Below are 15,203 nucleotides of genomic sequence, written 5' to 3'. Positions count from 1 at the left end.
AGCGTCTATAGCGCTCTAGCTCTTTTATCATATACATATACGTGTGTCATGTAGGTACATCAGCGTCTATAGCGCTCTAGCTCTTTCGTCATGTGCATATTTTAAAAATATATACGCATATCCTACATACATTTACATGTCTTATATGCATTTACGTATCCTATAAACATATATCTCATAGGCACGCAGGAAAGCCCAAAGAAGAATCATGTAGTCATCGGAGTGACGTAAGGTCGGTGACCTCCAATTATATTATAGAATACTCGTGATCGCTTTGTCTCACCTTGAAGGAACGAGTATTTTAAGGTGAGACTACCAACGGGGAATAATATTAAAGTAAACGTAGAATGAAATCGGGGCATCATAGATGACGGTTCATAGACTTTGAAATGTTTTAGAAAATAAAGTCATAGCTAGGAAATATAAATAAGATTCAAAAATTAGTTTATCATTTTCATGTTTACATAAGATACTTAGCTTAGTCATCTTAGTCATAGAGTCGTTCCGGTAGTACGTATCATAGGCATATTCTCTTATCTAACATCATTGTTATCATTATCGTCATGGAAGTGCCCTCGTTAGAGGAGTCATAGTATTTATCATTTGGTATTGAAATCGGGATCAAAGGTCCCCTTTGGATTCACTTCAAGTAAGTCAAGCAAGACTGTAAGGAAAAATCCGAGAGTAGCGGGCCCACCTCGGGCCGGATGAGGTAGCGTATATGATTTACGTATGTTACGTGTCATAGCGTTACTTGTGAGGGTCTTAGGGTAATCGGGTCCCATTTATACAAGTTCTAAGGGTGTAGGAGGTTTTTCCAACAATTGGCACACTTTCTAGTTCAATTCTATTGAACAAAAAGTGGAAAACTTTAGGTGCGGATTCCGGGGAACCGAGTTGTCCCCGAGGCTCGTACCCAACTTATTTCAACTAAGACATGCCATAGAAAGAAGGGTGAAGCCTTACATACCTCTTTCCGCTCCTTTTGCTATTCCAAATTCACGTCACAATTTCGTCAAAATCTGCAAATTGGTCGTTTTTACCAAAACTCTCATTAGTATACTTAGAGTTGAAATCTTAAGGAAACACTTGGCTACCGAAATTTCGGCAGCATTTCCTCTGTAAATATACCATCCTCAACATTCAACATAGCCAAATTCTCAACCAACACAATCCGGGAATTCAAACCCGGCCAAACTATTAACATAATCAACAATCGCACTAGCAATTCACATATTTCATCCAAGATGCATGATTTCAATTTATTACCTTCTTCAAAACCTTCCGACTCCAATGAACACGATAACAACCTTATAGTATATATTCCAACGGCATCATACCAATATCATTACATACTATCCATGCAAGAACATTATTCTTCAATATACATAATCTTCCAATTACCAATACTTTACCACACTTATCAAGTCTTTACTTGCTATATGCAATCTACAACACAACAACTAAAACACTAAATATAACTTGCTCATTATTCTTCAACAATACCAATAGTCGTAATATCATTTCCAACACCAACATATGCCATAAAACAACCCACACACTATTTTCCAAATTTCTCAACCAACCCACTTGTGATACAACTATTTAATAACTTTATTTCCGTAAAGAAGTTGAAATTAGTACTAACAACATCAATAATAACATCCCCAACATCCTACAAGATAGATATATGTATATTTCGTCCAATTTCTCTTCAAATCTCAACCCACAAATTAACAACATCAATACAACAAACTATCACCTTGTTCTTGCCATTATTTCTTAATTCATATTGATAGAGAAAGAGATTCAAGAAATTCATACCTTGTTTTTCATGAAGGTAGCCAAATCTTCAACATTTACTTGTTTCCAAGCCACTCCAACTCCAAAATGAAATCATATTTGTGACTATGCGTTGCCCGGACTTCGATTAGTACTTCGTAGCTTGAAATTTCGCCCAAAATCTTCACTTTTATGTGAGATTAAGAGCCTTTTAATGGCTGAATTTTCTGGAACTTTGTAGCATTTTTTGTGATGAAAATGGGGGTTTTTAGCCCTTTTATAGAGGGTGGGGCCGACGTACTGTAGCTACAGTACTGCTGCAGTACTGTAGCGGTACTGTAGCATTGCTGTAGCAGCTCTGTTTCTGCGCGACAGTTCAGTTTGTAACGTCTATAATTCTCTACTCCGACGCCCTATCGATGAGCGGTTTGTTGCATTACAAACTAGACTCGACGAACTTCATTTTAGGATTTTGAAACGCCTTAAAACTCCAAATATACATGGAGATATACCCCTCCAAATTTGACTAAAAATCTTTCCAGCATTTCTCAAATTTTCATCGAACTTATTTTCTTCAATTTGCTCGATCTCGAAATATTCTGAAACTCTCCATACATGATATTTATCACTTATTATACTAATAATGATCATGTTCTCATGTTTCAAAATACTCTTTCCCGATTACGACTTACGAGATCGTAATTCACCCTCTTTCTTCGTTGTTACGTACTTTCCATGGCTTGGGCTTTTCAAAACATTATGGGACGTCTCTGACACTCCCTTACTACGGTGAGGTAAATGTCATACTCCTGCTCTGAAAACGCGGGGTGTAACACAAATGGCATGGGCAGACACCACTAGTGGGCGGCATGAGATGGTACCCCGGACGCGGGCTAATGTTATTGATTATCACACTGCACCTATATGGTCGGGCAGTTTACTTGCACATATACATGTTATGCATACATGAGATGATGATGAGCATAAAGTAAGTCAGAATGCATTACTTCTTATATGATTCACAGCCAGATACAGTTGCTCCATATTTGATACTTCTCTTATTTATTTGATGTATTGTTATTGTTTATGCCTCTCATGCTCAGTACAACATTCGTACTGTCGTCCGTTTTCTTTGGACATTGTGTTCATGCCCACAGGTAGGCAGGGAGGTGAGCTCGATCCAGATTCTTAGTAGCTGTCAGCTGATAAAGAGCACTTCATCGTTCGGAGGTGCTTATGATTACTTTTTTTGGTGCATATGTATATTTCGGGCACGATGGAGTCTTGTCCCGTCTAGATGTATAACATGTCGGTAGTGGCTCGTAGATGCGCAGTGTGGGTAGTATGGTCTCATATTTTTCATGTTTATGTATATTGTATTTTGATGGCCGAGAGGCACATGTATATAAAAGCATTTATGTTTTTATATGAAATATGACTTTCCCATGTTTTGGTTATATGAGTAATAAAAGAGCATTAAACGAGCAAGATGAGTGATAGCACGAGCGGTGCTCGGTGGTGAGCCCCGGGTACCCGTCGCGGCCCTAGCTGGGTCGTGACACCGCCATAGCGCGAACCTTCCCGCTATAGCGAGACCACTGCAACGGTCGACGGGAGGCAGAATTAGTGATTTATATTCTTTATTCCGAACCCATTCCCCACATAACACCAAAACAGTTTCCAAGAACTGTTGTGGCAAAATATTAAGGCTAGGGCTAGAGTGCACTTGAAAGGTACGTATCAACCCTTGACCTTGTTAATTCCATCATCATGTTAGAATCCATGACTAGTTAAAGGTCTGTTAATGGTGAATGATAGGGCTAAAACCCTAGAACCTAAGAAAACCCTTGATTAATGAGTGGGTTGTTGATGTTGTTATTACGTAATAATCTTGGAGTATATGTTATTGCTTTCTAGGATGAGAACTTGTCTATTAATGGTGGAACTTGTTGATTGAGACCTAGGGTTCCATAAAGATGATAACTTTGGTATAAAAACTGCTTGTAAAAGGGTTCGAATGATTAGAAAACCCATGAATGGATAGAATATGATTATTGGGGTTGATATTATGATGAATTCACTCTTAGTGATAGTCCACCCATTTTAAAAGGGTATAAGTAGTTGGGTTCTTTTCCCCAAATTGTTGTATTGTTGGAGTAGATGATTGAATACTCATGTAGCTTTATATTTCTAGACTTTGAACGTTCGGAAGCCTTGCAAAAGGGGAAATCTATTGCGAAGTGATTGCATTGTTCTAGTTCTGCTATGAGGTAGGTTACGGTCTACTTGAGTTAGACTTTGATTAGTTGATTGTATGTATTATGAAATTGATAGAAGAAGCATGATTAGGGCTTCAGACATAAAATGTGGTTGGTAATTCCTACACTTTGATATTGATTGATTAATTAAGTTATGAACTGATATAAAATGATAAAGAAGGAGTTGATAAATACTCTTCTTGTTGACTTGGAGGACTCCCTTATTCATGTGATTGATTGTTAAGTCTTGATATTACTTGTGACATGGTGACTTGTGTTCCCTGATCAATATTTATTGATTGTTCCCATTCCTTGTTTGTTTGTGGAACAGAAATACATTGTGATGAGAAAGATATATAAATATGAAAAGGAACATTTGACAGGGGGTGAGGGTGTGGCCTAAGTTAAAGGCTCGTGATCCGAGGTAAGATTCTGGAGCGAGGATACATGGACACTTGTGTCCCCTGCAGGTCATGGCTAATAGGTCAAACACTACCATTTAGCATGTGTGTACGGATATGCGACAGAGTTGAGATAATTTGTGATTTACGATTGTGTTTGGTGATTACGTGGGTTGAGTTACTCTTATTGATTTCTATTTGTGTGGATTTACCTTATCCCTGTGTTGGCTGATATTTCGGTGTTGGATGATTTCTGTTGATAGTTCTTGGGATTATGTGTTGTTCTGCCTATCTGTCTATTTTGTTGATTTTGTAATTGTATGCATGATACTAATCTTAGTGGGCCTATGATATCTACCGATACATAGTGTTTGTACTGATACTACCTTGCTACATTCCTTTGAGTGCAGATTGTGATCTCTCTTTTACGAGACCTCATATTTAGCTGAGGCCAGATTCCGATAGATTTGAGGGTGAGCTATTCTTCATGCCAAGCCACCTGAAGATCTTTCCTATTTTAGATGTCTATTTCATGTCAGGCATTTATATTATTATTAGACAGTGTTTCTCTCTTAGACAGTCGTGTTAGAGTCCTTGTACGATGACTTTCGAATTTTGGGTTTGTAATAGTTAGACTTCCGCAGATTTTATTTATTTATGGCATGACTAGACTTTTGGAGATATCTATATTTGTTATATCCTTGAATGCTTAAAAATTGGCTAAGTAATTTGATAATGCTTTGAATGGTTGGTTAAGTAGCTGGTTCGCCCACTAGGGGATTGGGTGGGTGCCACTCACGACTGTTTGGGTCGTGACATGATCACGGAGGAACAGAACTTGGGAATAGGAGATTTTCCTACTAAAGAGGAAGTGAAGAAAGTTGTTTTTAGTTGAAATGGTGAGAGTGCAGGTGGACTAGATGGTTTCACGGGGTGTTTCTTTCAAACTTGCTAGGAAATATTATGTGATGACTTAACAAAAGTGGTGCAAGCATTTCTCTGTGGAGCTGAATTTCAAAGATTTATTACTCATACTAATTTGGTGTTATTTCCCAAGAAGGAAGTAATCAATACTTTCTCAAATATGAGGCCAATTAGTTTGAGTAATTTCATCAACAAAGTGTTTTCAAGACTGATTCATGAAAGGATGGTAGAAGCTTTGTCTGATATTATATCTTTAAATCAGGTTGGTTTTGTGAAGGGAAGAAGTATAGTTGAGAATGTATTACTTACTCAGGAGATTATTTTTGAAATCAGATAGAGAACAAAGAATGCTAATGCAGTTGTTGCGACCCAATTTACGAATCGTACGGGCACCTACTCCATTGTTACACCTCGGAAATTTCCCCGTGAACGCACAACGAATAGCCTAACGAAGAATACGAGTATACGATGTTTTAATGAGAAGGGAACGACGTTTGACGGCCTTAAGTAAGATTTCAAAGGCAATGGGAACAAGGGATAAGGTTATGCTCCACAATGACTAATTATAGGTTTTGAAGACTTGAAAGTCGCAGATTTGCATTTTCGCCCAGTCGACCGTAGAGTGAAATACGGACCGTAAAGTGGTATACGGCTCGTAAATCACCATGTCGTATTCCAACTCACAAAACTTCAACTTTCTGCCAAATGTTCAAATGGTTAAATTCGACTTGGAATACGGACCGTAAATTGAAATACGGCCAGTAAACTGCGATCGTAAATCGCCATGATCCTCAGCTTACCTTTCTGGTTTTGATATGCTTAAATACTGTCACGACCCAACCCCGTAGGCCGTGACTGGCGCCCTACTTGGGCACCCTGACATACCTATCCATATCTGATCACATCCAAATAGCATATACGGCCATAAACATTATATGCCGTCTCAAACTATGTCAAACTGTATCGGACACATTTCAGCGCAAACATATACATATACTTATATCGAAAAGCCGGCAAGGCTATCAAATGTATCAAAAGCCGACAAGGCTATCAAAAGTATCAAAAGCCGACAAGGCTAACAGATGTATCAAAAGCCGACAAGGCTAACAGATGGCGCAACGGCCCAAAACATATACAAAGTGCACGCCGACAAGGCTGCCATAACGAACAGGGTCATACAAACACATTTGTACAGAAGTAGGCACACACACCCACAAATACGTCTACAGACCTCTAAACAGACCAAACGGATCATATGGCGGAACAGGGCCTCGCCGTACCCCTGAACAAATAGATACATATGCATCAAACAAGTATATATACCAAAATGTAGGCTCCGGAATAAGAGGAGCACTCCAAACAGCAGAAGAGGGTGTCCTAAACTGGTGGATCACCAAACTGTGCATCTGTACCTGCGGGCATGAAACGCAGCCCCCCGAAGAAAGGGGGGTCAGTACGAAATATGTACTGAGTATGCAAAGCAGAAAATACAGAAACAAATCTGAGACATAAATGAAATAGTAGTACAGAACATAAATATAAATCCAACATATCACAATTTGTTTACTTTCAAAAATATGTAAGTCATGCGTAGGGTACAGAAGAATATGGTCGCCCGCCCGTCGATGGCGCCATAACACAGCATAACACCAGAATGTTTCAAATCTCCGTATCCCCGTCACATATCACATCACAACATAACGTCATACACAGCATAACACCAAATATATGTGGAACCCGACCCTCTTTTGCGAGTAGCTCGGTGAACCATAAACACAGCATAACTCCGGAGTATATCAAAGCGCGCACGATAACAGAACTGGCCCGGGAACCGGCGAAAGATGTAACAGAACGCACGAGCAGAGTCATGAGTAACCATAGGCATAAAATCATTATCATAGACTCAAATATAAGTAAGTGACCATACTTGAAATTCGAAATGATAATCATACCAAATTCTTTCAAAAGTCGTCAGAATTACATAAAGGAAAGTCGCGGGACCCACGGACGGGTATTGACCCGAGTCGGGCCCGCCTATGGAAATCATACTCATTATACATCATGCAAACTTCTATAAAAGTATTGGAACAATCCGAGCCTTCATGTGAAAGGTATGGCATTCAGAAATTTCGAAGTTCTTTAAAGTGAAACCTTTTTGCGCAAGGTTCGGAAAGCGAATATTTCAAATACATAAAGGTTCATATTTCATCAAAACATACATAAGAGTGCCAAGGAACATATACGGATCATAACATGCTCGGATTTCGGATTTAGAATTCCCTTAAGGCTCTAATCTAGCCTATGTAAAACTAAGACATGCCAAAAAGAAAGAAGGTTGCTTTACATACCTGTTAGCGGCTATTCGTAACCCGTTCGTCTCGTCGCTCTTTTAGCCTATTTATATAAAAGTAACGTTATCGTTAGTAACTATATTTTCTAGTCCACAATTCTATAACCCATTTCTTATTGAACCTATATTTTAGTTTATATATCATCGTTTAGGGTTTTCTATTATCTAAAAATCTAGAGAAAATCCGGCAGCACTTCCCCTATACATTCGCCTATCCCAAATTTCCAATTTGCTCTCCTGTTGACACAGACATACCAACAACAACATATGCATACAATCATATCTTCAATTCCTTCAATTCAACGAAAACAACAACATATTCATATCAACAAAATTTCAACTTTAACTTTCTAATCCTTTCGCCATATAATCCATGATAACAACAACCATACCACTAATTAAACTTAATTTACCATAGCTAGTTTAAATTGGCCCCATACGGCTCAAACTCCACTTCCATATCAACATACACAACTCTTGCAATCTCTTTCACATCCACTAATTCATACAAAGACTAATCATCTTCTAAAATATGTAGGAAAATATTAAACCTTACCTTAATAAATTTGGCAAAAAAATATACCGAGGAGAGAATAGTTCTTACCTAATATGGCAAAAAAATAATCTTCTTCCACCTTACTTTGCTTTGAAGAAATTTCTGATTTGCTATTACCCGGAGAAAACCGACGCGGGGGTAACCTTTATGTCGTTCTTCGCATTTTTGCTTCAGCGTAAATTTTTTTTTCCTCAAACGTTACTGCCAATTTCCTTGTATGGAATTTCTCCAATTAGGATGATTACCAATACGTGTATGGCCTTCCCACAATTAAAAAGTTGATGTAAAGTCTTCATCTAATAAATGCCTTAGAAAGAATATATATAGCCTCCATAAAGGGCTGCTATATAAATTATGGTATACTAAAATTATGGGGGATATTGCAAAACGTGTGTTATAGGGGATATTGCAAAACGTGAGTTGCTGCTCATGTTTCATCAAATGGATTGTCAAAGAAGTGACCAACAAATATATATTTGTTCCTTGCCATTTTACACATGGCATTCACTTGGCCCATCTCTTTTGATACTTATCAGATTAGCCACCACATCATTTATGTATAACATATTTAAATAGCCTTCTTCCAAGTGTCCAGGACATGTGTCCATGTAATAATTATCCAAAAATCTTAATTTCTTATCATTTTCCACAATTCCCAATCTAACCAATTAAACACAGAATTAATTTCTTGATCTCAATTCATTTAAAAAGTAATCATTTTTAATACACTCCATATTCATTGTCATGATCATGTGACATAGCAGTAGTCCACAGTCCCTTTTTGTACACACAAAATATTATTTTCAATCACTGTCATTCACTTTCGAGTCTTAAATAATTTCGGGACTTCATTCCTTTTACACATTGATTTCTTGATTCCCATACTTGAATATGACTAAATCCTCCGTGCTTGGATAAATTTACTTACGTTGGACGGTCCAATTTTCCTAATACAAAAATGCGGGATGTTATGGAGTCAGATGGAAACTCATCAGAAAAAAATTATTGCTGGCCAAATTTCTTAATTATAAAGAATGAATAGGTAATGATAATGTCTAATACATGTCCAAAATCCATGTGGTAACGTGGATAATATGCCACCCCTCCAATTATTTTAATATAAAAAGTAAAATCATAAGATATAATCTCATACACTAATATTTTAATATTTCTTTGAAATACATAAGCTTCCAAAACTTTTGTTATTGAAATATCATATCAACTTAAGACATACAGGTATTTCACAAAAACTAATACATCTAGAAATCATGTTCGTCAAATTATAATCTTTCCTCAACCTAACATCAAGAGTACAAATTATTGTACTATCAATTCTCATAATGGAAAAAGATAGCTTTTCATAAGAGAAAATAATTTATGTACCCATAACAAATAAAATCTCATTTTCTAAATGTCCTCATACCGCACACATAATTAAAAATGTATCCCAGAAGTAGTAACAGTAATAACTATAGAAAATCATGCTTATCAAATATCTACTAAAAGGGGTTTACTTAAAAGAAAATACCATATCAAGACCATATATAACAGTTTCAAAATTCATCAAACTTATTCCGTTACTAATGTCATTGAACTCGTATGCTTTCCAACTTGTGAAAACGCGGGATGTAACAAATACGACCACGATATACGGCCCGTAAACTTGAATACGGACCGTAAACTGGGTTTACGACCACTGTGCACTTCAGTCACTGTTCATTCCGGATTAGATTTTAAGTCATTAAAAGGAGACCTAACCTCATTCCATTCATTTCAACTCCACGATATTTCTCTCAAGAAGCCTCTAGAATACTCTCTACTTTTCATCACAAGAAAACCAAAGTAAATTAGTGATCAACTACCTGAAACCCACGAAATCAAGTGTAAGAATCACACTAAAGTTCATCTTTCTCAAGAAAACCCAAAAGAAGTAAAGTAGGGTTTTGGTGCTAAAGGAGTAATTCCATTCAAGGCTTGTTCAACCATCATCTAAAGTAAGTTTCATGACTAAAATATGTTGTTTAAGGTATTGGAAGGTTAAGATACTTGAATTGTAAAAAGACATAGGAAATGGGTCATTTGTGAGTGAATAGTGTCATGGTTGGAGTGTTGTGATTATGAATACGTTATAAATGACATTTAGGCCATGAAATAAGTATTAGATATGACGAGACGCGATAGTAAGCTCTAACCATAAATGTGGAGAAATTGAAGAGAAATGGTGGATTGTGGTCAACGTATATAAATGATGATTGTTGATTGCGATATTGTGAATGTTGTTGTGAGCGTGTGGGAGTTGATATAGAATATGGGAAAAGTAGTATAACCAAAGGAAGTGCCGCCCAATTTTCCCTAGAAATAGTAGCGCGTTCTTATAGTCGATTAACTAACGTAAATGTTAATTCTCTTTTGAAGGTAGAAACGTGATATCGAATGAGAACAAGCGAACGATAGCTTAGTTAAACGTCAAAGGTATGTGAGGCTAGTCCCTTCTTTCTAATGGCATGAATGTCATAGCATAATTTTTCTTCCTCTTCATGAGTTCCTATATTCCGGAAAGCTAAAAGCCTATATCTATGAATGGTAATATAAGATAAGAGATATGATATGATGATCCTAAAATGGCATGATATTATTTTGTCACGACCCAACCCCGTAGGCCGTGACTAGTACCCGATCTGGGCACCCAAACACACATATCCAATGCTATCTCAACTGTTATCAAACGCATTCAAGTATAAAGCAGAAGCCGTCAAGGCTGTATTTCAAATTTAGATAATTTCCAGAAAAATTTTGGCAGAGTTTCCTTTGTTTTACAGACCATCCAAAATAACCCTGCGCACAGAAAATACCAACAAAGGCCACACCGGCCAACAAAGCAACATATAAACATATGCGGACCGGCCGCCGCGGCGAATGGGATCGCCCCAAACATAACATATACACACATCCGTACAGAAAGACCTTAACCCACAAACATATCTACAGGCCTCTAACAGACATACAGAGTCATATGACGGGACAGGGCCCCGCCGTACCCGGAGCTGCCATACATACAGAATATACAGAAGACAGAAGATATATACCAAAAGTACACGCTCCGGATCAAAGGAGCTCTCCAAAATGGCAGAATCTGAGCCCTAGACTGGCGGCGTGTCTCCAAGTGCGTCTGTACCTGCGGGCATGTAGCGCAGCCCCCGAAGAACCGGGGGTCAGTACGAAAAATGTACCGAGTATGTAAAGCGGAAACATAACAAACATAATCATAGTCTGAATCAGAAGCACGGAAGTATAGCAAACGGAATCGTAATCTAACGAACAGACAGAGATATACTGGACAAAGTCGTAGTTCAGACAGACAGACAGAAGGATACCGGACAGAATCATAGTCCAGACGGACGGATAAAATCATAATCCATACGGACAGACAGAATCAGAATCCAATCAGACAGACAGGATCATGATAGGGCACAAGAACGTGGTCGCCACTCCTGCCTTTGGCGCCACAATATATCACATTTCAGAAGATTTCATATCTTCGAACATCTCCGTCACATAACACATCGTATCATAACCACGGTAACCCCGGGGACAGATCGCACGCCGGGAAACCGGACACATCATACTTCGTAACATATACACGGTAACCGGGAACGACATATACCACAGTACCCCGGAACTGGACACATCATACTTCGGGATTCATACATGGGACCCGGCCCCTGACAAGGGACTCGGTGGCCCATCCGCACGATATAAACCGGTCCGGGATCCGGTGAAAGGAATCATAGCACATGCACGAACTGATTAATGAGAAACCATATACATACGGATCATTATACCGACTCAATCAAACTGAAGTAGGACAAATGGCAAGTCAAATCAGAGTATTCGGATAGCGTTCATAATATGCGCCTATATCCTGCTTGGGAAGGCACGACGGATTATTACCAGAATCAGATTTTCAGATGTCAAAGCCATTTTGTAAAATTTATATAAAAAAACTAGTCATATCGTGATCAGAATAATAGTTCCGATGTTGTTTGTGAAAAACGGACAGAAATAAGACAATTTAGGTCATACAATAGGTATCGGGGCTCCGTGGGCCCACCTCGGACCAACTCGAGGCGACATGCGTAAATTACTGATAATAGACCTTATGAGGTCATCCATAATCATGTGGAAGTATTCCGACTCCGTTTAGGAAGGTTTCATGCAAAAGCTCACTTTAGGGACAAGTTATAAGAAAAGTGATTCAATCTTACTGAAGGAATTGGAGCGGATTTCCATCTCGAATTCCGAGGACCGGAGTCGTATTTAAGGCTCGCGACCGAGCCTATCATGTTCAGAACATGCCTAAGAACGAAGGGGTAGGCTTTACATACCTCAATTGCGCCTTATGCTCGCTTAGCTTCACTTCCAATTTCGTCCAGAATCTACAAATGGTCATGTTTACCATTTGTTAGTTTCAACTTTTCAATAGTCCAAACTTAACACATACTTGCCTACCGAAATTTCGGCAGCATTTCCTCTGTATATATGACATCCCCAAAAGTTAAACACAGCCAAACAATCAACACAACCCAACAACAATATTCATAATAACGACAAGTAGCTCAAAATACATAATAAGGCACAATTTGCCAACTTTCCGTCATAACTTAACATTTTCCGTTCCGACCTTACACTTCCAAACCAATCTTAATCTTTCCATATTCATCATTAGTCATGATCATTACAACGCAAATAGGAAGCATTTCATATCCTTTCTACAATATATTCACAAGGTATACACGATATACAAACTTTTCATCAAAACCATAATTCATCTAAAATTCCCAATCTTCAACATAATCGTTCATAATGCATTCTTAACTTCCAATTTCATTGATGAATATCATGATTTGCACCTTACCACTTTTATTTCCATATATACATAAACTACAATAAAGTTGCATATTTCCTACAACAACTTAACAACAAACTTTCCATAACAACAAGAACCATTTTTCTTCCATTCAATTCACAACAACAAAATCATCATACTAAGGAAATTTAATTTATCCTCCACCATCAACACAACACCACACGGCTACACTCCATATTTCCAATTTCCGTCGAATTCATTCAACTTTCATTTCCAATACAATTTCTACCATAACCATAACTAGATTACAATACAAAATTCAACACATCTCAACCACGCAATTATGCACACACACGGCCATACACACACATTCACAATACACAAAATTTTCATGTTTTTCATTCATTCCCACACACTACAACATATATACATATATTCCATGGTTTAAAAATGGTAAAATTCTTACCTTTTCTCAACTCTTCCACTTGCCACAAATGGTAGTTTCTTGCCAAAATAATTATATCACCTTGAAGAGAATCTTGAGCTTAATAGAAATTCCAAAAGAGATGGATTTTTGAACCAAGAATCAAGCTCCAAGAATTTTTTTTTTCTTTTTCTCTTTCTCTTTCTCTTTGGCCGTGAGCCTTTTTCTTTTTTTCCTCTCAATTTTTCTTTTGATTTCATGAAGGTTCTAAGGATATGGATGACTTTATATTGTCACATGGAAATTAATTAATTTCCATGGACTTGGGCCATGTATGGCCGGTTGGGCCTCCCATTTTGGGCCTCACTTTCTTATTATTTTGTGAGCCCAAATTGATGGCTTAATCTTGTAATTCATTAAGCAAGTTTCCAAAATTCCAATTTTGCCCCTTGGCCTCCTTTCGTAATTCCACACCGATGTTTTCATAGCTGACACATTCATGCCAAGCAAGGTCCAAATATGGTCTTATTCATTACAAGTCAAGTTATCTCAATTTTTTTCGAATATGCAAAAATGTCGGATGTAACATATTTATTGCTCACACTCACCTTATATGTTAATTCCTTCAAGGTGAGGCAGAATGTCAATAATTGCTCCATAATGAAATCGGGGGATCACGACCTTACGTCACCCCGATAAAGTAAAGTTGTTCATAAGCCTTATGCATGTATTATGATAAGTATGTTACGATAAGCATATTATGATGAGCATGTATGATGATGATATAACACCGCGCCTAGTTGGCCGGGCAGTCACCGCTAAGGCAGGCAGCTATACGATACACGATGGCCAAATGGCATGGGCAGACACCACTAGTGGGTGGCAGGAGATAATACCCCGGACGCGGGAGGCCTGGACGCAAGCTAATGTTATGATTATCACACCGATCCGATATGGACGGGTAGCTTATACATTATTACACCGTACCTATATGGGCGGGCAGCTTATATGTTTATGCACACATGACCTGATGATGACTATGAGTAAGCCAGCATGCATTATTTCTTTTACACTTGACAGTCAGATACAGTTATTCCATATTGATGTTTCTTGTATATCGTTGCCTTATTTCCTTGTTTATGCCTCTCATACTCAGTACAATATTCATACTGACGTCCGTTTGCTTTGGACGCTGTGATCATGCCCACAGGTAGACAGGGAGGAGAGCTCGACCAAGACCAGCATTAGCTGTCAGCTGATTGAAAGCACTCCTTTGTTCGGAGGTGCTTATGACGATTCTTTTGTGTATATTCATGTATATGTATTTTTGGGCATGACGGGGTCTTGTCCCATCCTTATATTTAGTACTTCAGTAGAGGCTCGTAGATGCGCAGTGTGGGTTAGATGGTCTCACGAGATGCTATTATATGTATATATTATTTTGATGGCCGAGAGGCAAATGTATATAAAAAGTATTTATGTTTCCATATAAAATATGATTTTCCTACAATTTGAGTATAAAGCTGATAAAAGACCATTAAATGAGCAAGATGAGTAGTAGCACGAGTGGTGCTCGGTGGCTAGCCCCGGGTACCCGTCACGGCCCCTAGCTGGGTCGTGACATCCATCCCACCTGATAGG

At 38.2% G+C, this 15,203-nt stretch overlaps 1 long non-coding RNA gene across 1 annotated transcript; it reads right to left on the bottom strand.

The window, feature by feature from the left end:
• Window positions 1-6,334: 6,334 nt before the first annotated feature.
• LOC132605085 (uncharacterized) lies at window positions 6,335-8,694 on the bottom strand. Its single transcript, XR_009569021.1, has 3 exons — window positions 8,320-8,694; window positions 7,714-7,759; window positions 6,335-6,777 (listed from the first exon to the last, which is right to left on the bottom strand). It is a non-coding gene; the product is annotated as an uncharacterized LOC132605085 (long non-coding RNA).
• Between the last annotated feature and the right edge of the window lie 6,509 nt (window positions 8,695-15,203).

The sequence above is a fragment of the Lycium barbarum genome, chromosome 8, assembly GCF_019175385.1.
Source record: "Lycium barbarum isolate Lr01 chromosome 8, ASM1917538v2, whole genome shotgun sequence".
NCBI lineage: Eukaryota > Viridiplantae > Streptophyta > Magnoliopsida > Solanales > Solanaceae > Lycium > Lycium barbarum.
The sequence above is the reverse complement of the archived record's forward strand: the minus strand, read 5'-3'. Positions and strand labels throughout refer to the sequence as shown.